The following is a 26,599-nucleotide window of genomic DNA, read 5'->3' on the forward strand; positions in this document are numbered from 1 at the left end:
TTGGGCAGAGTGCTCCCAATCTATGGCCCAGCAAGCACGAGCTCCTCCACCCCTCTCTGAAGGCCAAAAGGTTTTATTAGAAGCAAGCAGGATTACAAATTGATTCTTCGTAGCACACAGACATGCACGCGCCAAGCCAGCGTAGGATGAGAATTAATGATCGTTCACAGAAAACGGCGTTCAGAACACGATACGCGCGAGCCTCCCCCTCCCCACACACCTTCATCCTCATTCACTTTTTTTTGTAGCTCAAATTAATTATGCCGGGACGTCTCACACAGACGGCAGACCTAATCCAAGGACAAGACTACAAGCGCGTTAATAAAGACAGAAGAGAGCGATCGCCTTACGCTTTAATTCAGCGAGATTACCACGAGGGCCGATAACAAGATGTACGACCCATTAACCTTGTCTGAAGCCGCTTGTCGATTGTGAACAATGATAGGAGGCTGCCGGAGAGGAGAAAACACTGGGAATAAAAGTACAGCAGACGGGTGCATTTGATTTAAATTATGATTTAACCACTTACCCCCCGGACCATATTGCTGCCCAAAGACCAGAGTACTTTTTGCGATTCGGGACTGCGTCGCTTTAACAGACAATTGCGCGGTCGTGCGACGTGGCTCCCAAACAAAATTGGCGTCCTTTTTTTCCCACAAATAGAGCTTTCTTTTGGTGGTATTTGATCACCTCTGCGTTTTTTATTTTTTGCGCTATAAACAAAAATAGAACGACAATTTTGAAAAAAATGAATATTTTTTACTTTTTGCTGTAATAAATATCCCCCAAAAATATATAGAAAAACATTTTTTTTCCTCAGTTTAGGCCGATACGTATTCTTCTACATATTTTTCTAAAAAAAAAAATCGCAATAAGCGTTTATTGATTGGTTTGCGCAAAAGTTATAGCGTTTACAAAATAGGGGGTATTTTTATGGCATTTTTATTAATATTTTTTTTACTAGTAATGGCGGCGATCAGCGATTTTTTTTTCGGTATTGCGACATTATGGCGGACACTTCGGACATTTTTGACACATTTTTGGGACCATTGGCATTTTTATAGCGATCAGTGCTATAAAAATGCATTAGATTACTATAAAAATGCCACTGGCAGTGAAGGGGTTAACACTAGGGGGCGGGGAAGGGGTTAAGTATGCCTGGGTGTGTTCTTACTGTGGGGGGGGGGGTGGCCTCACTAGGGGAAACACTGATTTTCTGTTCATACATTGTATGAACCGAAGATCAGCATTTCCCCTGCTGACAGGAACGAGAGCTGTGTGTTTACACACACAGCTCCCGTTCCCCGCTCTGTACCGAGCGATCGCGTGTGCCCGGCGGCGATCGCGCCCGCCGGGCACACGCACGGGAGTCGGGGGCGAGCGGGGGGCGCGCGCGCGGGCCTCCGGCGGCGCGCGTGCGCCCCTAGTGGCGGCTAATAGGCAGGACGTCCATTTACGTGGTCTCGCCTAGGAGAGCCACCTTGTGGACGTATTTCGGCGGTGCAGCGACGGCAAGTGGTTAAAAATCACTAGTGTAGCAAAGTTACCTCCAGAGTTAGGGACGTCCTTCCGTGGGTTACAAGGCATGGTGGGTATAATGCAAGATTAACAGGTGGGTGCCAGACACTATCTGAATGCAAAGAGATTTATTGTTTCTTAAACAGAACTGTGGGAGAGAGGGTTATGCCGCGTACACACGATCATTTTTCTGCACATATACATCGGCAGAATGGCACAAGCACGTACAGCTACGTCCTCTTTAAGTGCCCAGCCGTGGGTTGCGGGCGCGCGCCCGCGACCCCGTCCGAAGCTCCGTGACCGCGGGACCCGTGGACCCGATCGCCGCTGGAGTCCCGCGATCGGTCCCCGGAGCTGAAGAACAGGGAGAGCTGTGTGTAAACACAGCTTCCCCGTTCTTCACTGTGGCACCGTCATTGATCGTGTGATCCCTTTTATAGGGAAACACAATCAAAGACGTCAAACCTACAGCCACACCCCCCTACAGTTAGAAACACAGATGAGGTCACACTTAACCCCTTCAGCGCCCCCTTGTGGTTAACTCTCAAACTGCAATTGACATTTTCACAGTAAACAATGCATTTTTAATGCATTTTTTGCTGTGAAAATGACAATGGTCCCAAAAATGTGTCAAAATTGTCCAAAGTGTCCACCATAATGTCGCAGTCATGAATTAGTAGTAAAAAAAAAAAAAATTATTAATAAAAATGCAATAAAACTATCCCCTATTTTGTAAACGCTATAAATTTTGCGCAAACCAATCGATAAACGCTTACTGCGATTTTTTTTTAGGTAGAAGAATACATATCGGAAAAAGTAAAAAATATTGCATTTTTTTCAAAATTGTCGCTCTATTTTTGTTTATAGCGCAAAAAATAAAAAATAAAAATCACAGAGATGATCAAATACCACCAAAAGAAAGCTCTATTTCTGGGAAAAAAGGACGCCAATTTTGTTTGGGAGCAACGTCGCACGACCGCGCAATTGTCACTTAAAGCGACGCAGTGCCGAATCGCAAAAACTGGCCAGGTCCTTTAGCTGCCTAAAGGTCTGGGTCTTAAGTGGTTAAATTTTTTTTGAAAAATGACGTTTTCTTCATGGCGAAAAATGATCGTGTGTACGCGGCATAAGGGCCAAGACACGCTTAGGTAGATGCACAGAAAATTAGACTCCGAGATTTCTATAGGTGGACAGCTATACAGGTCAAGGCCTCCAGCCGGACACCACCCTCTATTGGCTGAGCACTCCCCATAGAACGATGCAGAACATGACTGTGTAGTATACAATGGCTACAAGTAATAAATAACATTATATATAGAGGCCCCCCCCCCCCTTGTCAACATAAAAGTGAAGGATTTACGACGGGTGAAAAGTCTGAGCGCGGGAAGTGACAAGGAAATCGAACGTACGCCTGTTGTTTTATTTTTATTTTTTATGACAAGTTTTTCTGCTGCCGGAATATTATTTTAAGCGGAGGAGCATCTGTACACGGCTATATTTAGCTCTCAGTTCGATGTCCTCTAATCTGCTCTAGAGTATCGGGGTCAAGCTGTGTAAGGTACTTGTCCCGGCTCTCTTCTTCAGGGAGAAGAACAACAAATAAAACGTATACTAAGAAGCCAACAAGGAAAATAAATAAATACATAAATAAATAAATAAAATAAAATAAAATAAATAAAAATAAAAATAGAAATAAAAAATAAAATAAAAAAATCCTCCTTTTATTATTTTGCAGAAACAACGTTTCCACCACCAGGCTTTCCAAGTCCCCGGCACGTCAGACTAACCTTCCATCTCCCCGGTGGCCGCGGTCTGTTCTAACGCATGCAGCCAGCAAACGGCAGAGCATAAGGTTTCATTAGGGCTGGAAACACCCCAAAAAACAAGTATTCTATGTTATTTTATTCATCTCATTTTTTTTTATTATGCAGATATAAGTAGCCCTTACCACCATTTTCCGGGAGCCTGATGGTGACTACCGGGGGTAGGGAGGGCTAACATACTTCCTCATGGTGCAGGGTACTGGGCATGGTGGGTGATGAACAAGAAAGAAAATTGGGCGCCAGTCACTTTTATGCTTAAACAAGAAAGACGTTTATTTCTCACGACAGGAAAAATGCGGGAGAGAGGGGTAGGGCACAGGACACCCTTAGTAACGATCAGCAACAGGCAGGTTGGCAGACTCCATAGACAAAAATAGTGTAGACAGCAGTACAGGAAAAGAGACTTTACGCTGAACCCGCACATCTGTACTTTTTAGGAATCAGTGGCGGCTGGTGCCCAAAATTTTTGGGGGGGGGCGCAAACAAACGAAAAAAAACCCAAAAAACAATTGCAGCCCGACTGTGCCCATCAAACGCAGCTACTGTGCTCATCAATTGCCGCCACTGTGCCCATCAAACGCAGCCACTGTGCCCATCAAACGCAGCTATTGTGCCCATCAATTGTCGCCACTGTGCCATGCCATCAATTGTCGCCACTGTGAAATGCCACCAAATGCAGCCACTGTGCCACGCCATCAAATGCAGCCACTGTGCCATGCCATCAAACGCAGCCACTGTGCCATGCTATCAAACGCAGCCACTGTGTCAATCAATTGTCACCACTGTGCCATGCCAAAACGCAGTCACTGTGCCATGCCATAAATTGTTGCCACTGTGCCCTGTAAAATGCTGCCCTGCCCGGCACATTGCCCCCCTGCCCGGCACTTACCCATCTGAATAGTGGGCAGCGGCGACAATACATAGATTCATGCAATGCATGAATCTATGTATTGTTTCAGTGGTGGTGCAGCAGAGAGGGGGGCGGCGCTCCTGTGCCCACTATTGATGCACCGCCACTGGTAGGAATGGCTGTCTCCTCTAGTAACTGAACAGAACTCATGAAAGGTGCAGCAATTCTATGACGCTTTCCCACGCTCTTGATGTTTTATTTTGTGTTTTCGTTTTTTTTGTATTGTCTTCGTGGGTCCCCGGTCCATGCAAGAGGCACCTCTGGTACTTCATCTCAGGTCTCCACCCCTCTTAGAATTGTTTCCAGAAGTTTAGCAAGCTTTTCTCAGCATAATCTCGAACACCTGGATAGGTCCTAGCAGCCAGGAAAGCACCTGGATAGGCTTTAGACCTAGCAGCTAGGACAGTGATGGCGAACCTTGGCACCCCAGATGTTTAGGAACTACATTTCCCATGATGCTAATGCACTCTGCAGTGTAGTTGAGCATCATGGGAAATGTAGTTGCAAAACATCTGGGGTGCCAAGGTTCGCCATCACTGAGCTAGGAGAACTGTTTTATACACACACATCCACCCAGGCCGCGGCCCTCGGTGGAAAGACCTTGATCACTTGACTTTTTACATACACACATATATATATATTTATCCATAAATTAAATGTAATGTAGCTCATCATACTAATGTCAAAGGCAACAGTGCCACCTTCTGACAAAAAGGGAGCAGCACCTTTGAATTAGAACAGAAGTCAATTGACCACTAAACACTAAAATTAGCCAGGCTGGCTACCACCCAGCATAACTAAATTTACCTGCAGCCCTATTCTAGGACAGCTCTGCTATTATTTTATCAGGTGTATCCACTTCCTGACCAGGCATTTTCTGGCACTTTGTTTACATGCAATAATCAGTATTTTTTGCTGGGGAATTACTTACACCCCCCAAAACATATATATTTTTTAGAACAGAGGCTAGAGAATAAATAGAATTTGTAATTTCACACAGTATTTCCATAGGAGTTTTTTTTTGGGAGGGGGGGGTTATACACTTATTTTTATTTTAATTAAAAAAAAAATACAATGCATAACCCATTTTTTTGGCAAATTAAGATGTTACGCAGAGTAAAAAGATACCAAACATGTCACGCTTTAAAATTGCGCATGGCTTTGCAGCAGCGTCAAACAACGCACATTTTACTCTCCATTGGTGACATTTTAAAAACCTTTACAGATTACCACATTCAAAATAGTTAATATGCAAATACAGTGATACCTATTATAAATAAGGTGCCAAATGTGATATTAAACAGCGCTCAAAAAAATATGTGAAAATGTAAATATCAACAAATATAATATTGGTACAGTGACATAATGAAAAATAAATAAATAATCCACCCTCTAAGTGAGTCAATATATAAGTGTCCAAAAATCCGTGCAAAAATCGCATCAAAAAATACCAGGTTGGCAAATAAAGTCCATGAACTGTCTAAGTGAACAAAAAAATATATATAAATAGTTCATAAATGGAGAGCAAAGGAAAAGAAAAAATCCTTCCCGATCTTCAATAAGTGCTTTCACCACACCACAGTGACTGCGTGCTTCCACCACCCATCAGAAATGCAAACTCACCGCAACAAATGGCCTGACACTTTCGTGTTTAGGCACACAGGCTTATTAACTGACCCCCTCAGTTTAGTTGATAGAACTCCTTCTTTTCATATAGGGGAGTGATTACTGAAGTCACAACCGCACACCTAACTTTCTAAGCTTGAACGTGGAATGGTCTAATCTGCCACCAGCTCAATTACCTAAGCAGCAGCTCCAGTACACCTGCACAAGGGCTGTGAGTAACACTTGGGCTATTCGTTGGTCCGCTGTGACCACTAGTTCACCTGGAGGATATCTTTATTTTTTGTTTTACACCGTGTCAGTTTTTGGATTTATACACTGCTTGTAACAAGAGTTACCTTTGTGAGTGCATTCTTTGGGAGATTTGTAGTGTGTTATTAAAAGTTGTGTTACAGTATCACACTATTGTGCTCTCTTTTTCTTATTTGCATATGGCTGTTATCTTGGAGTTTTCTTTTTGCTTCGGATCTCCATCTGTTTAACTGAATGCTCCACCCTATATGAAAAGAAGGAGTTCTATCAACTAAACTGAGGGGGTCAGTTAATAAGCCTGTGTGCCTAAACACGAAAGTGTCAGGCCATTTGTTGCGGTGAGTTTGCATTTCTGATGGGTGGTGGAAGCACGCAGTCACTGTGGTGTGGTGAAAGCACTTATTGAAGATCGGGAAGGATTTTTTCTTTTCCTTTGCTCTCCATTTATGAACTATTTATATATATTTTTTTGTTCACTTAGACAGTTCATGGACTTTATTTGCCAACCTGGTATTTTTTGATGCGATTTTTGCACGGATTTTTGGACACTTATATATTGACTCACTTAGAGGGTGGATTATTTATTTATTTTTCATTATGTCACTGTACCAATATTATATTTGTTGATATTTACATTTTCACATATTTTTTTGAGCGCTGTTTAATATCACATTTGGCACCTTATTTATAATAGGTATCACTGTATTTGCATATTAACTATTTTGGATTCTATAATTTTTAAAGCAGCAGCTCTTGCATATTTATTAATTTATTCATTTATTTTATAAATATCACTAGTGTTCACATTTATTCTCCAGCTACGCGCAGTGAGGGTGGCTCACATTAGACGGCCCTTATCTCCACCCCTTTTTTTCTAGATTACCACATTCGATTTACAGAAGTCTAGGGCTAGAATTACTACCCATGATCCGACGATGGCGATGATGCCTCAACATGCGTGGGCATGAACGCCGTTTGGGTATGTGTGTGGGACCAGACACGTGCATTTCCTTTTGCGCACGAGCACAGGGGCATTATTTATATCATCACTTGGAATGTAAACATCCTTGTGACAGCAATAGGCACACGACAGGTACTCTTTATGGAGAAATCCCTCCTCTGCCCTTAAAGGAGTTGTAAAGGTTCATTTTTTTATTTTCTAAATTGGTTCCTTTAAGCTAGTGCATTGTTGGTTCACTTACATTTTCCTTCCATTTCCCTTCTAAATGTTTTTTTTCTTTGTCTGAATTTCTCACTTCCTGTTCCTCCTCAGTAAGCTGTTCTGGCTGACTAATCCCCAGCCAGATGATGGAGGCAAGCTGACTGAGGAGGAACAGGAAGTGAGAAATTACAGGCAAAAACCTTGTTCTTCCTCGATGCTCCGGTACCATTGACTTTGGCCATTTTGACAGTTTGAACGAATCAGATTGCATAGCCCCTTGATCCTGTCAAGGATCTCTCAGCGGAGCTCTTTTAGCACATCATTAAACCATGACCAACACCTTATGACCGTTTTTAATGTCATGGAAAACAAAGTTTTTCTCGATGTGATTCTTGTCAAGCCTGCCTTGCCCACACACAATCGTGGAAAAAAATGCTCGAGCAAAGCGCGATGACGTACAACACATAGGATGGCACTATAAAGGGGAAGTTCCAATAGAATGGCGCCACTCTTTGGGCTGATTATGCTAATTTCCAGTCTCATAACTTGCTTCTGAGCATGCGCGTTTTTTTCCCCCGTCGTTAAAGCGTACACACGACCATTTTTCACTTCCAAAAAAATGACGACGTGAAAAACAGCGAGAAAAATGCTCTGGAGCCTATACACAACCGTTTTTACAGTGTACGCGGCTTTAGACACTGGCGAAAAAAAACCAGAGGGGTTATATAGAGGGAGACTTTGCGTCTTGGGTTGCCATTGTCCATTCACCTGCGTATAACCCACATAGAAATTACTATGGCTGCTCTGTGTCCCGTGATGTACGATAAAGTAATAAAAAAAAAAAAAAAAAAAAAAAAAAGAGAAAAATCTGCTTTAAAAAAAAAAAAAAAAAAAAAAACACACAGGATTGGATATGATCCATCGATCGTTTCCATCAATCTCTGCCCACAGATCAGGCAGGCGCAGAGCTTTTTTGAACTGCCCGCTTATCCAGTACAATGCATTCTTATCACTCATCCACCCCGACACAGCACCCCCCCCCCCCCCCCCCACACCCCCACTGTATTTTATTTCGGGAATGGATTCCAGGAACACATTCCTGCTAGCACTTATAGAACAGATCATCTCCCACTCATCGCGCCATGTCACTCATAGAGGTGACATATGACTTTAGATACACTCTCACTGACAGCAAGGTATAATATATATATATATATATATATATATATATATATATATATATATATATATATATTTATTATCCCTGGGGACCTCTGGGCCCTTTAATAAAATAAAAAAATAAAAATATATATATATTAAAATAAAATAAAAAAAAGGGGGGTTGCCATCTGGGGCCCTGGGGACCTCCGGGCCCCTTACAGGTGTACTGCCTGTACCCCCCTGATGGCAGCCCTGTGTGGCATAACACATGAATATGCTTTGATCTAAACCATTCCATTGTAGCTCTGGCTGTGTGTTTGGGGTCGTTGTCCTGCTGGAAGGTGACCCTCCCCCCAGTCTCAAGTCTTTTGCAGACTAACAGGTTTTCTTCTAAGATTGTCCTGTATTTGTCTCCATCCATCTTCCCATCAACTCTGACCAGCTTCCCTGTCCCTGCTGAAGAAAAGCATCCCCACCACATGATGCTGCCACCACCATGTTTCACAGTGGGGATGGGGTGTTCAGGGTGATGTGCAGTGTTAGTTTTCCCCCACACAAAGTGTTTTGCTTTTAGGTCAAAAAGTTCATTTTTGTTCTCATCTGTCCAGAACACCTTCTTCCACATGTTTTCTGTGTCCCCTCCCCCACATGGCTTCTGACAAACTGCAAACAGGACTTCTTATGTCTTTCTTTCTCCAATGTCCTTCTTCTTGTCACTCTTCCATAAAGGGCAGATTTGTGGAGAGACCACTAATAGTTGTCCTGTGGACAGATTCTCCCACCTGAGCTGTGGATCTCTGCAGCCCCTCCAGAGTTACCATGGGCCTCTTGGCTTCTTCTCTGATGAATGCTCTCCTTGCCCAGCCGGTCAGTTTAATTGGACGGCCAATGTCTTGCTAGGTTTGCAGTTGTGCCATACTCTTTCCATTTTCAGATGATGGATTGAACAGATGTTAAAAGCTCAGGATGGTTTCTTTATAATCTAACCCTTCTTTTAACTTCTCCACCACTTTATCCCTGACCTGTCTGGTGTGTTAATTGGCCTTCATGATGCTGTTTGTTCACCAAGGTTCTCTAACAAACCTCTGAGGCAGGGTTTCTCCACCAGGGTTTTATGAAACACTTGGGTTTCTCCAGATGTTTCTAGGGGTTCCTTGAGCGATTTCTCACTCTCAGATAAGTTCCCTCCAACACCATTGATCTTTTTTTTAGCTATCTGTAAGGTGCCAATTCATCCCAATGTCCACAAGTGTAAGGAGCATTCTTCTGACTGACCATCACACTAGTGTACAGTAAAACCATGGATTGCGATCAGAATTTGTTCCAGAAACATGCTTGTAATCCAAAGCACTTGTATATCAAAGCAAATTTCCACATAAGAAATAATGGAAACTCAAATGATTTGTTCCACAACCATTTATTTATGGGTCCTTCAGTTTATAGTCCATATAAAAAGATTATAGCAATGTGATTGGTTGTGTAACCATAAAATGTCCATCCACACATGGAAGCCTCCACAAGGGGATTAGAAATCCAGAAGGAGCCACAGAGTATAAAAGAGAAGAGAGGAGCCTCTAAGTGTAGCAATAAGTTACTTAATGTTGTACCTTCATTAAATGTAACCATATTGCTACACTTAGAGGCGCCTCTCTTCTCTTTTATACTCAGTTGTGACATGACGCTACTTGTATATCAAGACATCGCTTGTATATCAAGTACATTTTTTTTTTTTAAATGTTGCTTGTCTTGCAAAACGCTCTCAAACCAAGTTACTCTCAAATAAAGGTTTTACTGTACAGTGGAACCTCAGTTTACGAGTAACGCAGTTAACAAGTATTTTGAAAGACGAGCAACTTTAAAAAAAAAAAAAAAAAAAACGGAGTTTGCGAGTGTTTTCTCGCAAGACGAGCAGAATTCAAGCCAATAGGGCCTGCAGTACCGCATTTGGCCTGAGGTGTGGGGGCGCCGGAGCCGAGAAGAGCCGAACGACGTGATCGGCGCCTTTCGGCAATGCTCAGAAAGACACGGATATGCTCAGTTTCTGAGCCTTTCCGACGTCAGACAAAGTGTCCTCGGGCGTTTCCGAGGCTCTACGTCACCCCCCCCCCCCCTCCTCTGGCAGCATGCGGTATTGCATTCCATTGAAGTCAATGCGGAACTAACTATTTTGGTTTCCATTGACTTCAATGGGGAAACTCGCTTTGATATGCAAGTATTTTGGATTAATAGCATTCTCCTGGAACGGATTATGCTCGTAATCCGAGGTTCCACTGTATAGTGAATTTTAGATATAGTACTTTTTAGTAGGGGTTCCCTGAAATCAGAAAGTTATTTCAAGGGTTCCTCTGTCTTGAAAAGGTTGAGAAAGACTGCGCTGAGGGCTTCACTGAGATTAAATTACACACAGGTGGGCTCTATTTACCAAATAGGAGCAGTGGCGGCTGGTGCTCAAAATTTTTGGGGGGGCGTAAACAAACAAAAGGAAAAAAAAAAAACATCAATTGCAGCCTCACTGTGCCCAAACGCAGCTACTGTGCCCATCAATTGCCGCCACTGTGCCCATGAATTTTCGCCACTGTGCCATGCAAAATGCAGCCACTGTGCCATCAATTGTCCCCACTGTGCTATGCCATCAAACGTAGCCACTGTGCCATCAATTCTCGCCACTGTGCCCATCAATTGTCGCCACTGTGCCATGCCAAACACTGCCACTGTGCCATGAATTTTCTCCACTGTGCCATGCAAAATGCAGCCACTGTGCCATCAATTGTCCCCACTGTGCCATGCCAAACGCAGCCACTGTGCCATCAATTGTCGCCACTGTGCCATGCCATTGATTGTCGCCACTGTGCCAATCAATTGTCGCCACTGTGTCCATCAATTGTTGCCGCTGTGCCCATCAATTGTCGCCGCTGTGCCATGCCAAACGCTGCCACTGTGCCCATGAATTTTCGCCACTGTGCCATGCAAAATGCAGCCACTGTGCCATCAATTGTCCCCACTGTGCCATGCCATCAAACGCAGCCACTGTGCTATCAATTGTCGCCACTGTGCCATGCCAATGATTGTCGCCAATGTGCCCATCAATTGTCACCACTGTGTCCATCAATTGCCGCCAGTTTGCCCCGTAAAACGCTGCCAGATTACACCCCCCTCGCTTACCTTTCTCCGGTCAGCCATCCTCCCTTCACGATCGCTCGATGTCTTCTCCCGCCCTCAATGTCGCTTCAGCCAATCAGCCAACCAGACCCGGTGAACCTGATTGGCTGCGTCCTCTGGTTAACTATTTGGAAGCCGATTACAGCCCTCAGGCCGCTGGCTCTGATAGACACTTCCAAAAACCAACCAACTGCTGTTATTCAGATGGCCGCCGCTCACCAGGGGGCAGCCATCTGAACAGTGGGTGGCAGCGGCGCCGGCGACAATACATAAATTCATGCAATGCATGAATCTATGTTTTGTTGACTTTCAGTGTCGGTGCAGGACAGAGAGAGGGGACGGCGCTCCTGCGCCCTCTATCGAAGCACCGCCACTGATTAGGAGACTTCTGAAGGCAATTTGTTCCACTAGATTTTAGTAAGGGGCATCAGAGTAAAGGGGGCTGAATACAAATGTACCCCCCACACTTTTCAGATATTTGTAAAAAAAAAAAAAAAAAAAAAAAACACAATGTTGAAAACCATTTATCATTTTCCTTCCACTTCACAATTATGTGCCACTTTGTGTTGGTCTATCACATAAAATCCCAATAAAATACATTTATGTTTTTGGTTGTAAAATGACAAAATGTGGAAAATTTCAAGGGGGTATGAATACTTTATCAAGGCACTGTAGATATCATTTGATTGTTTTTCTTGGCGGTCGGCGTTCTGTCGGTGCTTCAGTGCTATTCTGAGATTTTCCGGAACACCAGAGGAGCGATTGCGCCATTCCTGTGTGTTTGCCACACAAACAGCTTTCCCTACAACAAGCGCAGCCCAGAAATGTCCAAATATTTTGACGTAGTGATAGAAAATCGGGACTGTGGAAGTTGCCAATGACAAAAGAAAAACAAGAAGAATATTTGTAAATGGAATCTGTAAATATTGACCCGATAAAGACGTGTTAGTTTATTTCACAGCAAGACAGCGACACAAACAAACAAAAAACAAACAACCCCAAAACAAGACGCTATTTTAACCACTTAACCCCCGGACCATATTGCTGGTCAAAGACCAGGCCACTTTTTGTGATTTGGCACTGCGTCGCTTTAACCAGACAATTGCGCGGTCGTGCGACGTGGCTCCAAAACAAAATTGGCGTCCTTATTTCCACACAAATAGAGCTTTCTTTTGGTGGTATTCGATCACCTCTGCGGTTTTTATTTTTTGCGCTATAAACAAAAATAGAGCGACAATTTTGAATTTTTTTTTTATATTTTTTACTTTTTGCTGTAATAAATATCCCCAAAAATATATAAAAACACAATTTTTTTCCTCAGTTTAGGCCGATACGTATTCTTCTACATTTTTTTTTTTTTTACGAAAAATATCACAATAAGCGTTTATTGATTGGTTTGCGCAAAAGTTATAGCGTTTACAAAATTGGGGGTAGTTTTTTGGCATTTTTCTTAATATTTTTTTTTTTTACTAGTAATGGCGGTGATCAGCGTTTTTTTTTTTCGGTACTGCGACATTATGGCGGACACTTTTGTCACATTTTTGGGACCATTGTCATTTTTAGTGCTATAAAAATGCATTGATTACTATAAAAATGCCACTGAAGGGGTTAACACTAGGGGGCGAGGAAGGGGTTAATTATGTTCCCTGGGTGTGTTCTAACTGAAGGGGGGTGGGACTGACATGGGGAAATGACAGATCACTGTATGAACAGACGATAGGTCATTTCCCCCCCTGACAGGAACGGGAGCTGTGTGTTTACACACACAGCTCCCGGTTCTCGCTCTGTAACAAGCGACCGCCGGGCATGCGCGTCACGGGAGAGCGGGGGGCGCGCCCCTATTGGCTGTTGGGAGAGGTGACGTATAGCTACGTGCTCTCGCCCAGCAGAGCATAAACTGATTTTTTTTTTTTTTTGACATTGACACTAAAAATATCTCATTATGATTTAGGAGTAATAAATAATAATAATAATAATAATAATAATAATAATAATAATAATAATAAAAAAATCCTTGGTTCTTCTTTATGCCCTCCAGTTCAGCCTTGTATTCCGGTAGAAACAACAGAGCGTAGCGTGCATACAAGCGTACATTACACAGCGCGTCTGTTTATGCTGGAGGGCCCGGCGGCGGCGGCGGAGGCTCTATAAAAGATAGAGATGGCTTTAGTGATGGATTTTATTGCAGGCGATAAAGAATGTCAGAAGTTTTATTGCTCGGTCTCCACTGCAGACGGATCTGCTTATTCCTGAACATAACCTTGAGAAGAACGCGCTCCCCGAATCGCACCGCATACAGGAAAGGCTTCAGAACCTTTAAAGCTGAACTCTGAGTATTTAACCACTTGAGACCCGCGCTATTGACAAAAGACGTCAACAGCGCGGTTCTCAAGTGCCAACAGGACGTCTTTGGACGTCATTTAATAGCATTACCCGCACGAGCCACTGGGGGGCGCGCAGCGGGTAAACACACGGTCCCGGCGCATAGCTAGGGACCCGATGCGTGTACCTGGCGGCCGCGATGTCCGCCGGGTACACGCGATCGTCGGTAAGACAGCAGGGACGTGGAGCTCTGTGTGTAATGATGGGGTGTAAACACAAAGCTCCACGTGCTGTCAGAGGAGAGGAGACCGATCTGTGTCCCTTGTACATAGAGACACAGCATCGGCCACCTCCCCCAGTCACCCCCCTCCCCCCCACACAGTTAGAACACACCCAGGATACACATTTAACCCCTTCCTCACCCCCCTAGTGTTAACCCCTTCACTGCCAGTCACATTTATACAGTAATTAGTGCATTTTTATAGCACTGATCGCTGTATAAATGTGAATGGCGCCAAATTTGTGTCAAAAGTGTCCGATACGTCCGTCGCAATATCGGAGTCCCAATAAAAAAAAAAAAAAAAAAAAAAAATCGCAGATCGCCGCCATGATAGTAAAAAAAAAAAAATAATAAAAAAAAATCATAATTCTGTCCCCTATTTTGTAGGCGCTATAACTTTTGCGCAAACCAGTCGCTTATTGCGATTTTTTTTTTTACAAAAAATGTCGAAAAATACGTATCGGCCTTAACTGAGAATTTTTTTTTTTTTTTAAATTGGGATATTTATTATAGCAACAAGTAAAAAAATATATATTTTTTTTAAATTGTCGCTCTTTTTTTGTTTATAGCGCAAAAAATAAAAAACGCAGAGGTGATCAAATACCACCAAAATAAAGCTCTATTTGTGGGGGAAAAAAGGACGTCAATTTTGTTTGAGAGCCACGTCGCACGACCGCGCAAATGTCAGTTAAAGCGACGCAGTGCCGGAAGCTGAAATTTCGCCTGGGAACGAAGGGGGTTTATGTGCCCAGTAAGCAAGTGGTTAAAACCACAATTGAATTGAGCTTTGTCATTAACGCAGCCATGTATTATTTTTTTTATTTTTAAAAGTGTTACAGAACTGCAGCAGAGAAGAATCAGGTGTGCTGTGTGGTAGAGGTGTGCAAATCTTAGAACTGGATGGACAGAAATACAAATCCTTTTAGTAGAAAAAATGGCTTCCATATACAGTATGTATTTCATTTGTGCATTTAGCAGTTTTCCTGGAATAAAGCTTAAAGCGGGAGTTCACCCGAAAAAAAAAATTTAAGATTAGATTGATGCTCATTTTGTGAAGGGGAATCGGGTGTTTTTTTTTATAAACGAAGCAGTACTTACCGTTTTAGAGAGCGATCTTCTCCACCGCTTCCGGGTATGGTCTTCGGGACTGGGCGTTCCTTCTTGATTGACAGGCTTCCGACAGGCTTCCGACGGTCGCATACATCGCGTCACGAGTAGCCGAAATAAGCCGAACGTGGGTGCGGCTCTATACGGCGCCTGCGCACCGACGTTCGGCTACTTTCGGAAAATCGTGACGCGATAGAAGCGACCGTCGGAAGACTGTCATTTAAATAGGAACGCCCAGTCCCGAAGACCATACCCGGAAGTGGCGGAGAAGATCGCTCTCTAAAACGGTAAGTACTGCTTCGTTTTTAAAAAAAAACTACCCGATTCCCCTTCACAAAATGAGCCTCAATCTAATGTTAATTTTTTTTTTTTTTCGGGTGAACCTCCACTTTAAAAGTTGATGTAAACCCCAGGTGGATGACATTTCGCTACTGCGCAGTGTGTCAAACAATTGAAAAGTTTTATTTGTTCTTTTTTTTTTTTTATATATATATAAAATTGCATATGATTGCAGGGCTCCCTATTCATAATAATAATTTGGAATAATTCGGGATAATTTTTGCGAACCACTTAAAGACCAGGGCCTGGATTCAAGAAGCAATTGCGCCTGTGTAACCATAGATTACACAGCGCAATTCCTTACTTGCCCCGGCGTAAAGAATGCTCCTGATTCAGGAACCTCGTTACGCCGACTGCAGCCTAAGATCTGCGCGGCATAAGGCTCTTATGCCCGCATATCTTAGGCTGCATTCTTGCGATGGCCGCTAGGGGGCGCTCCCGTTGTGCTCAGCGTATAGTATGCAAATTGCATACTAACACCGATTCACAACGTTGCGCGAGCCCTGCGTACGCAATTTATGTCGTTTCCGTAAGGCGTTTTTTGCGTAAGGCTTCCCCTGCTATTAGCAGGGGCAGCCAATGTTACGTATACCCGTCGTTCCCGCGTCGCAAAATTTAAATTTTACGTCGTTTGCGTAAGTGAATCGTGAATGGCGCTGGACGCCATTCACGTTCACTTTGAAAAAAAAAAATTACGTCCTTGCGACGTCATTTGCCGCAATGCACGTCGGGAAAGTTTCCCGATGGAGCATGCGCTCTACGATCGGCGCGGGAACACGCCTAATTTAAATGATTCCCGCCCCCTACGGGATCATTTAAATTGCGCGCGCTTGAGCCGGGCATTTTGCCGGCGCGCCCGCGCAATTTATGGAGCTTCTGCTCCGTGAATCGAGGGCAGCGCAAAAAAAATTGCGGGGGCGCAGGGTAAAAATAGCGCAATTCTACCTGAATCCGGGCCCAGGTGCCTTTTTCTGACATTTGTTGTATACAAGTAAAAATCTGAATTTTTTTACTAGAGAATTACTTAGTGCCACCAAATGTATATGTATGTATGTATGTATGTATGTATGTATGTATGTATGTATGTATGTATATATATATATATATATATATATATATATATATATATATATATATAAATTTGTTTTTATTAATACATTTTTTTGAGAATAATACGGCAGTTGTTGCAATATTTTATTGTTATTTGCGCAGCAGTCTATGTTGGGGAAAAAATACACTTTAATGAATAAAAAGAAAAAAAAAAAATCAGTAAACTTAGTCCAATGTTTTTATATAATGTGAAAGATGTTATGCCGAGTAAATTGATACCCAACATGTCATGCTTTAAAATTGCGCGCGCTCGTGGAATGGTGACAAACTAGGTTACTTAAAAATCCCCATAGGTGATCCTTTAAAAAAAATAAAAAATTACAGGTTACCCGTTTAGTGTGCTAGAATTATTGTGCTCCCTTTCACGGCTTATGTGAAAGGGACATCGGTCCCCAGAGAAAGGAGGCACATCTGCCTTGTGTGCCACCAGTAACCCCTGCTAGTGGCACTTGCAATTGCCCACAGTGCCACCTATCAATGCCCAAGAGTGCCACCTATCAATGCCCACAAGTGCCACCTAGCAGTGCTGCCTATCAGTGCCCATCACTGCCACCCATCAGTGCCACTTCAGGGCCACCTATCAGTGCCACTTCAGGGCCACCTAATCGGTGCCCACCAGTGCCGCCTTATCGGTGCCGCCTCATCAGTGAACATCAATGAATGGGGAAAAATTGACCATTTGCAAAATTTTATATATATATATATATATATATATATATATATATATATATATATATATATATATATATTAAAAAAAACAGTATTTTTTTTTTTTAACAAAAAAATTAAAACCGCAGGTACAGTGTTGTATGACCCAGTGTTGCCAACCGTCCGTATTTTTACGGACAGTTCGTAAAAACAGGCACTTTTTTCCCCCCGTTCGTAAATGTCAGTGGTTGAGGAAATGTGCCAGTAAAAATAGTCGAGATCCGTTCGGCTTGGAACTGTGCATGGAGATTGGAGGCAGGGGGTGATGGTGGCTGCGGTGGCACTGCAGAGGGGGATGGAGGCAGGGGGTGGGGATGGAGACAGGGGGTGATTGGAGACAGGGGGTGTTGGTGGCACCGCAGAGGGTGGGGATGGAGGCAGGGGACAATGGAGGCAGGGGGTGATTCGAGGCAGGGGGCCTGGGGGAGATTGGAGGCAGGAGGAGATTGTGGCACCGCAGAGGGGGGTGAAGGCAGGGGGTGTTGTGGCAGAGGGGGATGGAGGCAGGGGGGTGATGTGACTAAATAATTTGCCCTTTTTATATTGAAAGTAACAAATATGTTTTTTTTACCTTAATATATCTACCTTAAATCACATTGCTATTTGCCTAGTGTACTTGTTTGTAGCCTAAATACTGAATTTTGCACCTAAAAATATAATGCCAGTAAAAACGTGGCTGCGCCAGTAAATTTCGGGTGTCGTGCCAGTAAATTTCAATCTGGTTGTTTGGCAACACTGGTATGACCGCGCAATTGTCATTCAAAGTGCGTCAGCGCTGAAAGCTGAAAATTGGTCTGGGCAGGAGGGGGGTTTAAGGCCCAGATTCACGTAGAATCGCGGCGGCGTAACGTATCGTAGATACGTTACACCGCCGCAAGTTTCCATCACAAGTGCCTGATTCTCAAAGCACTTGCATGAAAACTTACGCCGGCGTCCTCCGGCGTAAGCCCGCGTAATTCAAAGGGGCGTGTGCCATTTAAATTAGGCGCGCTCCCGCGCCGGACCTACTGTGCATGCTCCGTTTTGAAATTCCCGCCGTGCTTTGCATGAAGCGACGTCATTTTTTCGAACGGCGACGTGCGTAACGTACTTTCGTATTCCCGGACGTCTTACGCAAAGACAAAAAAATTTCAAATTTCGACGCAGGAACGACGGCCATACTTTATACAGCACATACGTGGGCTGTGTAAAGTTAGGGCAGCAAAAACGACGACTAACTTTGCGACGGGAAACTAGACTAGCAGCGACGTAGCGAACGCGAAAAACCGTTGTGGATCGCTGTAACTACTAATTTGCATACCCGACGATGGTTTACGACGCGAACTCCCCCCAGCGGCGGCCGCGGTATTGCATCCTAAGATCCGACAGTGTAATTCAATTACACCTGTTGGATCTTAGGGCAAACTATGCGTAACTAACTATGAATCAGTCGCATAGTTAGGAAGACCCTAAAACAGAGATGCGACGGCGTATCAGGAGATACGCCGTCGTATCTCTTTTGTGAATCTGGGCCCAAGTGCCCAGTAAGCAAGTGGTTAATACAAAAGTTTCCTGTTCAAAAAAAAAACCTTCGGGAAGCCAAGTGGTTAAAAAGGGAATCTCTAATGAAATGTTCACATACGTTTCACAAAATGATGTTAGTGGGCCCTTGAATTTGTTTTGCATTGGGACTTTGCATTGATTTCCTAGAAGCGAGGCACAGTACTCCGGAACGCATTTGATTTGTGTACTTTAAGACCTCTGAACAGGAGAAGTCATTGGCGCCACTTATAATAATGGTTGTAAATGCAAAAGTTAAACATCTATGGAAAAAAAGAGGAAGATGAGGACTTTACTATGGAGCGCCGACGCGAATACTTCCTCTCCCGCATAGCATTATTCATTCATCAAGGTCATCTAGAGCAGCTTAAGATAATGGATTTAGTGCATGGCTGAGGAAGCAGATAATGAAGAGCATATTGGAATGATGAAAACCACTATCAGCTCTATCAGTTGGAAGGGCACCAGTCACTCCTATAAACTGCGGTTTGTTCAGACTTGTTGGTTGGAGGCTAGACATTGGGGACCTTAAAGCGGAGGTCCACACAAAAATGTAACGTCCGCTTTTCAGAACCCCCCCCCCCCCCCTCAGGTGTCACATTTGGCACCTTTCGGGGGGTGCAGATACCCATTTTCACCCACTTCCGGGCATAGACCCCCGCGGAGGTTATGCCACCTTCCGTCTCCCCCCCCCGCTGTCTTCTGGGAAACACACGGGTCCCAGAAGACAGCAGGGACCATTTAAATTGTGCAGCGTGACTCGCAACATGCACAGTAGGGAACCGGAAAGCGAAGCCGCAAGGCTTGACTTCCTGATTCCCTTACTGAAGGTGGCAGCATCCGAGGACTGAGTGACGGGTCGGCCTTGGCTGCCGACATCGCGAGCGCACTGGACAGGTAAGTAGGGTTGCCACCTCATCCCTTTAAAACAGAACACATATGAATTACACAGGTTCTGAGGCCAATTTAATTTAGATAAGGCTCCACTTGAGTTCAATTACCACCTTAATCAGCCACAGAACCTGTGTAATTCATATGTGTTCTGTTTTAAAGGGATGAGGTGGCAACCCTACAGGTAAGTGTCCATATTCAGTCAGCAGCTGCCGTATTTGTAGCTGCTGACTTTAAAAAAATTAAATAAATCAGCGGACCTCCACTTTAAGTGGAGAGTGTGAACAAGTTTCTCTTGACTGCTGGCGATTGCCATGTTGCATTTTAGGTGCTTTTTGGGTCTTTTCATTACACCTTTTTCTGGCACTTTTTAAACCTATATACATTTCTGTAGAACTCATTTTGAGCCTGCTGGAACTCTCTCCAAGTGGAACTGGACTAAAGGCTGGTCATACTTTATAACATTTTCTATAGGATTTCTTTTAGGAAATATGGAGGAAATATGGAGGTCAAATCTAAACACTTTCAATGTGTGTGTAATCAGGCAGGCCCTCATACTACACAGTTGAAGGTAAATCTAAAGGAAATTGAATAAGAAAATTGTATGATGTATGGCCAGCTTAAGTGGCGAATTAAAACCAAGAGTTAGTGGAACTGGGCTAAGTGGTGAGTTAAAACCAAGATTTTAAAACAGGAGGTTATAACAGGGGTCATAGTACCTGTGTATTGTGGGTGCACACGTAGGTCTGCGAGTGCACGTTGGTCCGCGAGTGCACATTGGTCCGCGAGTGTCCGTTGGTCCGCGAGTGCACGTTGGTCCGTTGGTCCGCGAGTGCACATTGGTCCGTTGGTCCGCGAGTGCACATTGGTCCGTTGGTCCGCGAGTGCACATTGGTCCGTTGGTCCGCGAGTGCACATTGGTCCGTTGGTCTGCGAGTGCACATTGGTCCGTTGGTCCGCGAGTACCTGTGTATTGTCTTGTTGAGTACAAGTGTCAGGAAGCTAGTTGTTAGGTAATTTGGACAGGGTATAATCCCCAATCCTCATAAAATTAATAGGTAATATTTACTGTTAAAAAAAAATTAATAGGTAATACTCGATTTGACCCGGCGTTGCTTTCCCTTTGATGAGCTTCTGTTCCCCACACCCCACGGACCTCCCCCTTCTCCCCTATTTCTTTCTCTTCGCTCTGGTTCCTTCTCTTCACCTTTTCTCCCATTCTTCTTTCTGCTGCTCTGGCCCACAGGCTTGGCCCTGGGGGGCTTGGACACATGTTGTGCTCCTGTTTATGCTACAAATTGGTGAATTTAACCCTCTTTTATATACCGTATTTATCGGCGTATACCACGCACTTTTTTGCTCTGAAAATCAGGGCAAAATCGTGGGTGCGCGATATACGCCGATACCCGCGCCGAGTTTGAACCACTGCGCCGGCATATACCGAGCGCAGTACACTCGGGTATAGTCGGGCAGGCTCGGCTCCTCTCGCGGTCACGTCCTGGACGTACAGGACGTGACCGCGAGAGGAGCCGAGCCTGCTCGACTATACCCGAGTGTACTGCGCTCGGTATATGCCGGCGCAGTGGTTTAAACTCAGCGCCGGAAGCGGGGATCGAGCGGGGAGGACACCACGATGGCCGCAGAAGGACGCCGGACCCGACAAAGGAGAACACCACCGAAGCTGCAGACGGACGCCGGACCCGACGAGGCCACCGCGCAAGACACCAAAACTGTAAGTACTAAAATGTTTTTTTTTTACAGTAATGCGGGTCCACATTAGGGGTGCGCGCTATACGCCGGAGCGTGCAATACCCCGAAAATTACGGTAATCCTTTTTTTGTACTAATTGTATGATATTTCAACATCTCGTCTTAAGTTTTTTTTTGTTTTACTTATAATCCGGTGAGACAGTTAGCGAGTCCCCTATATCAGCATTCTGAAACCTTACCAGGTATGGACTTTCTTTTTTTGATCAGCTACACCCCGCCCTTGGACTTCTGATGATATGTTCTCAGTTCAAGTCTCAGGATTAATCATTCTGCTGTCTGCAGCCTTGTACTTGTTACTTTAAAGGGGAGTTCCAGCCAATTTGTATGTTTATTAAAAGTCAGCAGCTACAAAAAGTGTAGCTGCTGGCTTTTAATAAACAGACACTCACCTGCTCCAGCGCTCCAGCGACGTGCCGGCCGGGGCTCCGCTCCTCTCCCCCCCTCCCCGGCCGGCGTCTTCATTCTCAGTGTGGGCACCCGGCCGTGACAGCTTTCGGCTTCACGGCCAGGCACCCACTGCGCATGCGCGAGCGGCGCCGTGTAATTGGCCAGGAGATCGCCTAGGACCTGTGACGTGTCCTAGGCGATCGCCTACAGCAGCCCCTTCCTGTAGGCGATTAAGTTTAGTCGCCTACAGGAAGGAGGAAGTGGGACAGGAAGTCCCACTCTTCCTGAAGCCCCCACTCCCCCCCCCAAAAAATGACATGCCAAATGTGGCATGTAAGGGGGTGAGGAGTGGGATAAGCGGAAGTTCAAATTTGGGTGGAACTCCTCTTTAACTTTTTGATGTGTCCACCACGGTTTTGTACTTTTCTGCTGATGTGCGTTTTCAATAAATCCTTTTGTACAAGAAATTAATAGGCAACATAGGCAACAGCAGGGCTGTCTTAATGAGAGGGCACATCTGGGCACTGCCCAGGGGCCCCTGCACTTTCCCCTAAGCAGCTGGTCTTTGAGCCCAAGCTGCCCCAAAATTGGGGGCACCAAGAGTGATAGATACACAGGGGAGGTAATCTGCATCCTACCTACTTGATGTCTATTTACCTGCACTGTCATCATCGTAGGGGCCCCAGAGCATTACTTTGCCAGGGGCCCATGATGCTATTAAGACGGCCCTGGGCAACAGCGACCACGGGTCAATTAACATAAGGGGAATACAAAGACACTGAATTTCAAAAGAGCCAACTTCCCTAAACTACGAACCTTGCTAGACGATATGAATTGGGATAAAATCTTAACAACAAAGAACACGAAGGAGAAATGGGTTTGCTTTGAGAGCATATTAAATAAGGGCATTAGCCAATGCATCCCATTGGGTAATACATTTAAAAGAGTAAGCAAAAGTCCTGGATGGCTTAACTCCAATGTAAAAATACATATAAAAGCAAAGGAGAAGGTCTTGAAAAAATACAAATACATCATCAGCATTCTGACATGATAAAGAATGCAACAAGAAATGTAAGGGTGCAATTAGGGTGGGTAAGATAGAACACAAAAGACACATAGCGGAGGAGAGCAAAAAAAAAAAAAAAAAAAAAAAAATCACAAGAAATGATTTACGTATATAAAACAGAAAAAAAAATAAAAAAAAAAAAAGGAAGGGAGGCCAGACCATATTGACCCCATAAAGAATGAGGAAGGACATCTGGTTACAAAATTATGGGGAGATGGCGAAGGTATTTAATTTATTCTTCTCTTTAGTTTTCACGAGAGAATCAGGGTGCTTCAGTAACCAAAACTGCAGTGTCTATCCTAATGTTCACAGCGTCTCCCCACAGTGATTTAGTCCCAAGGGCAGGGGGGGGGGCGAACATGCTGACTAACCCCCAGCCAGAACGGCTCGGATGATGGGGGCAAGCTTACTGAGGAGGAACCGGAAGTGAGAAATTCAGACAAAGAAAAAAAAAATTTAGAAGGGAAATCGCAGGAAAAGGTAAGTGAACCAACAATGCACTAGCTTAAAAGGAACCTATTTAAAAAATAAAAAACAAAACCTTTACAACCCCTTTAACATTAACAAATCAAAGATGGCTTGCACCCGAGGGTACTTAGGGAACTCAGTCAAGTAAATTGCCTGACCATTGTTCCTAAATATTTACTGACAGTCTACTGGCTGGAATGGTACCAGCTAATTTGAGAAAAGAAAATGTAGCACCAATATTTAAAAAATACGAATGCAATCTAGACACTGGGGGGGGGGGGGGGGGGATAACTTCTGGGGTAATCTAGGATGCAAAAGGTCCTGGGGGTCCTAGTAGATGATAGCAGAAGCTTGGCATTGCATGCCATTGCTGAGCCTAACAAAGCAATGAGAATTTTGGCATGCTTTAAAAAGGGGATTAACTCCAGAGATAAAACAATAATTCTTGCGCTCTACAAAACTCTGGTCCGGCCGCACCTGGAGTATGCTGTCAGTTCTGGCCACCAGTCCTCAGGAAGGATGTACTGGAAATCGAGAGAGTGCAAAGAAGTGCAAAGAAGGGCAAAAAAGCTAATAAAGAGTCTGGAGGACATTAGTTATTCGCGGAGTTGATCCCTTTAATCTCCTCCTGTCTTTATGCGTCCTGTGGCTTTCCTCCTTCACCACTGGATGATGTTTGGCCGGCTGCGGTGGAGTCTATCCTCAACACGGGGCTTGAAGCGCAAGGAACTTTCCAGGCGGAGGGGGATAACGTCACCGGAATGCGACGCGTTCCACGAGCGTGATCACACACATAGGTTGGACCTGATGGACTTGTGTCTTTTTTCAACCTTACCCTCTATGCAACTATGTAAATATTTGCAATAATGCGTCTATTAGCGCCATTTTCCATGGCACCCTAGAGCACTAAGGCAACGCACCTCTGGATACAAAAGCCTTGCAGCACATGGTAACAAATCAGGCATTGCCGTGCTCAGGACAATGCTGGTAACAGGAGAACACAAAGGAACCGAGAGAGGAGTTTATGTGTGTCCCGCTTCTCCTTTTGTAGGTTGGGGGCTAGGATAGTGCCGGCCCAAGACATTGTGCTGCCTGGGACCAAGAATGAAATGCTGCCCCCCCCCCAAAAAAAATCACGTCATGGCTCTATACATATTTAAAGGAGTATAAAGAGGACCTGTCATGACTCTATTCATGTAATAAAGACAAAATTGCTTAAGGAAAGCAACCAATGGTCGGACTTTATAGGCAACATAGACAGGAATAGCAAAAAAGATATAATTTTATTACAAAGTAGTTACATAAAACATTAAAAAGAAAACCATACAAGATGTCAGGTATGAAAAATGTCCCCTGTGCGTCTACGCGTTTCGCTGTGAGGCTTCTTCAGGACGGACAAGAGAGGAAAATAGTCAAAGTCATCCGAACCACATAGGCATAGATATATCCTGAGCACAGGCTGTCTCCCGGGGGCAAATGCTGCTATCCAACGTGCCATAATGAGTAATAACATTGTACCGGGGACGCGCACAGGGATGGGGCGGTATTAGGATCATAAGAATTTGTGGGTAGAGTAGGAGGGAGCAGCAATGCAGAGGGCTGAAGAGGCGGGTGGTACTAGGATCATTAGCATTCGTGGGTAGAGTAGGAGGGAGCGGCAATGCAGAAAGCTGGAGAGGCGACGTTCCGATCGGAGCCGAGAGCTAGGGGGAACAGATTCCAAAGGGCAACCATTCTCGGCACAACAGGTTCCTCAGAGGGAGCCGCACCTGCCTTTCTCACTCGCAGACTGCTCCCCTCCGGCTGCGAGTGTCCACACAGGCAGCGGAGTGGGCTGTCTGGTGGGCGGCAGAATGCTGCCCCCCTAAAAGTGGCGCCTGGTACCCATGGTACCACCTGGTCCCATCATAGGGCCGGCCCTGGGCTGGGAGGAGACATGCAAGTGAAAGTGAAATTGCAGCAGAAAGATGATCAGGCCCCATCCTTTCCCTTGAGGGGACAGCACTCACATATATTAGCTGTGTATTTAGCTAAGAAAAGCATGTCACAAATCAAAAAAGAAATACAAATTATAAATAATATCACAATATCTAGAAATCTCAACTTCATCTGCTGCTAAACCCATTTCCAGCACCTTTAGGTAATTTGCATTGCAACTAAAAAAAGAATGAGGTTCAAGAGCACAAAAGTGATTCCTTGCGAGGCAAAATCCTTTTGTGTAACAAAGCTTTTACTTTCCTTTTCCTCTTTTCGTAAATTGCCTACTGATAGATTTTGCTCAGCGGTGCTGCAATTAAAATTTAGAGTTAGATGGCGGCAATTGTTGCTGCATTATGTATCAAGAGGCAGGCACAACGGGGCGAGGGTCAGGCGCTCGCGAGACAAAAGGGGCTTGCGGCAGCACCGCGCTGTGAAAACAAGAACAATTTCTACTCTTTCGTATGTATTTTAGGCAAAAGGTGTGGAAAATAAATAAATAAAAAAAAAAAAAAAAAAGGAGGTTATGTATAACTGGATATAGAAATTTTCTAGAAAAGAAAATCTCACTGAATAGCCCAGAAAGGTGCCCCCCACCCAAAAAAAAAAAAAAAAGTGTTAGTGGGACTTCAGCAAGCACCGTTTCTTGACCAAATCTTCCATTGGACTCTCCTTTATCTCTTTCCAGAAAGAAATGAGATGGGTTCATGAACACAGATGGCCTCTGCCACCTAGTATCCTTCGTTGCTAGGATGCAGACGTCCTCTGTTGCTAGGATGCAGACGTCCTCTGTTGCTAGGATGCAGATGGCCCAGCATTCTTCATTGCAAGGGCGCAGGCAGCCCCTTCCAAGCTTCCTTCATTGCCAAGAAGCAGGTGGCCCCTGGTGCCCATCCTCCGTCCGATGCAGGCAGCCCCTAGCAGTCAGTGTCCTTTGTTGCTAGGATGCAGATGGCCCCTGGCAGCCAGCGTCCTTTGTCTCTTCCCTGTAAGAAGAGAGACGGGTGCATGCAGATTTTATCAGAAAT

The 26,599-nt window shown here is 44.4% G+C and overlaps 1 protein-coding gene across 2 annotated transcripts in view; it reads right to left on the reverse strand.

The window, feature by feature from the left end:
- BZW2 (basic leucine zipper and W2 domains 2) overlaps positions 1–26,599 on the reverse strand; it is a 110,622-nt gene that overhangs the window by 63,848 nt on the left and 20,175 nt on the right. Inside the window, exon 1 of one of the 2 annotated variants that reach the window (XM_040352246.1) lies at positions 351–408. The exons of the other annotated variant lie outside the window; for it this stretch is intronic. The gene's annotated coding sequence lies outside the window, so the exon portion shown is untranslated. Of the gene's footprint in view, positions 1–350; positions 409–26,599 lie in introns of those variants that run through there. 2 annotated transcript variants of the gene reach the window in all.

Source organism: Rana temporaria, chromosome 5 (assembly GCF_905171775.1).
Source record: "Rana temporaria chromosome 5, aRanTem1.1, whole genome shotgun sequence".
Taxonomy (NCBI): Eukaryota; Metazoa; Chordata; class Amphibia; order Anura; family Ranidae; genus Rana; species Rana temporaria.